The sequence below is a fragment of the Malurus melanocephalus genome, unplaced genomic scaffold (assembly GCF_030028575.1).
Source record: "Malurus melanocephalus ecotype Western Australia unplaced genomic scaffold, MMel_1.1 scaffold_1099, whole genome shotgun sequence".
NCBI lineage: Eukaryota > Metazoa > Chordata > Aves > Passeriformes > Maluridae > Malurus > Malurus melanocephalus.
Window position 1 is genome coordinate 80,755 of NW_026624331.1, and position 2,318 is coordinate 83,072.

The following is a 2,318-nucleotide window of genomic DNA, read 5'->3' on the forward strand; positions in this document are numbered from 1 at the left end:
GAATTATCTGCAGATTCCTAAAGGGAATCAGGTGGGGAATATCCCAGGCAGCATCAAAAGTGCTTTTTGTGCAGAAAATTACTGAATTTCGGTGTAACAAAGCTGCTCTGTGACCTGGCAGAGKTGTTTGGAATTTGTTCCCCTTTTTTAGAAGGGGTTCTGATTTATGCYCTGTTCCTTAACACTCTGAATCTGCTTTGGGATCGATTCCCTGAGAGCCTCCAGCTCTCAGAAATTCAGAATAAATCCCACATTTTTTAAAAATTTCACGTGCTGAAACTTTGCACAACCGGCTTCATTAATCCCTCGATAATTTAACTTCTAAAACCAATTTTTTTTTTCATCCCACCCAACAAATTTCATGTTTTGGGGAGCTGAAGGGTTAAATTTCCCCCACTGTCGCATATGGCAGCGAGCAGAATGACAGATGTTGATGATCCAACATAATTAGGATTCTTTTATGTAAATGAAGGCTGTCGGTGTTAGCACGGTGTTTCTAAAAAAAAAAATTGTAAAAAAAAAAAAATTATGTCTGGAAGTGAGAAGAAAAGAGGGAAAATGAGGGAAAAAAAGGTGGGAAAGGAGCAAAATCTACTGGTTTTTATATCCAGGCCTGGGGAGAAAAATTAAGAGGAAAGAGGAGGTGATAAAAAGGTGGGAACGGAAAAAATTCCACTGTTTTTTGTATGTAGAACTGGGGAGAAAAGAGGGAAGAAAAGGTGGGAAAGGAAAAAAAATCCACTGGATTTTATATCTAGAACTGAGGGGAAAAGAGGGARGAGGAGGGAAAAAAAGGCAGGAAAGGAAAAAATTCCACCATTTTTTATATCTAGAACTGAGGAGAAAAGAGGAAAGAGGAGGGAAAAAAGGAAGCTCAGGGAGGCAAAAAGGTGGGAAATGAAACATTTCATCAGCAGATTTTACAGCCTGCCCAAGAAAAAGAATAAATAAATAAAAAGCAGAGAATTAAATTCCAGAGCACCTCTTGGGTGTGATGTGTCTAAGACGTTTGGGTTCCTGGGTGTAATTCCAGAGAATTCCAGGGTTTTTTTGGAGTAAATGAGTTATTTATTTAAATTTGATGATCCTTCCAACTCAGGGCATCCCGTGATTGTATGAAAAGAGATTTCAAATCCAAATGATGGCTCAGATATTTCGGATTAAATGAGCTGAGAGGGTTAATGATGCTCCAAACCAGCATTTCAGGATGGTTTCTGTGCATCACCAGGATATTTTCTCTCTCCAGGCCTTTGAAGCTGAGAATTTCCCTGGTAAAAATTAAAATCAAATTCTCCGAACTCCTCCAGGACTCCTGGGGACGATGGAGCCGCTCCGCGCCCGGGACGCGGCGCCGCGGAGGAAAGGATGCGCAACCTCCACTCCGTGAGTACCGTGCAGYTCTGACCTCCATCCCTGCCATCAGAACYTCAGAAAAAAACCCCAAAACTGGAAAATGAGGCCCACAGCACTGGGATTTACTGGGAATTGTTCACCAAATGGGTGCAGGACTTGGAGCAAACGCTCCTTGCGCATCCTCCACCCGCAGTTTTGATTTTGCTGCGGTTCCGAGAGCGGCTGAGTCGGACCAGCTGCTTTTTCCCTTTCTGATTCTCCTTCCCCTGCTGGGTTTTTATTTTTTGCCCACTGGAATGTTACAAAAAACTACACCTACAATAAGAGATTTCAGATCCAAATCATGGCGCTAAAATCCTTTTCCTCATGTTTTCTGCCTCCCCAGGTCAGAGTAGTGCTGCCTCCTGAGACATGGATAGARGCAAACTGGGGGAATTTGGGGTCAAATTTGCAAACTGGGAATTTGTGCAGGGCCAGGAGTTGGATCTGATGATCCCTGTGGTTCCTTTCCAACTCAGAATATTCCATGATCCTACAAAAAGAGATTTCACATCCAAATCATGGCTCTAACCCCCTTTTCCTCATGTTTCCTACCTCCCCAGCAGCACTGCCTCCTGTGAGACATGGATCTATGCAAACTGGGGGAATTTGGGGTGTCCTGCAGGACCAGGAGTTGGATTTGTGATCTTTTTGGCCCCCTTCCAAGTCARGATATCCCATGAYCCTACAAAAAGAGATTTCACATCCAAATTACATATCTAAACCCCTTTTCCTCATGTTTTCTGGCTCCATGGTCAAAGCAGCAGTGTCTGTTGTGAGACATGGATACAGGCAAACGAGGAATTTGGGATGTCCTGTGCAGGGCCAGGAGTTGGATTTGATGATCCTTCCAAGGCAGGATATCCCATGACCCTACAAAAAGAGATTTCAAATCCAAATTACATCTCTAACCCCTTTTCCTCGTG

At 43.3% G+C, this 2,318-nt stretch overlaps 1 protein-coding gene across 1 annotated transcript in view; it reads left to right on the plus strand.

Moving 5' to 3' along the window:
- USP49 (ubiquitin specific peptidase 49) overlaps positions 1-2,318 on the plus strand; it is a 21,395-nt gene that overhangs the window by 10,594 nt on the left and 8,483 nt on the right. Inside the window, exon 2 of the mRNA XM_057386928.1 lies at positions 1,247-1,383. The gene's annotated coding sequence lies outside the window, so the exon portion shown is untranslated. The remainder of the gene's footprint in view (positions 1-1,246; positions 1,384-2,318) is intronic.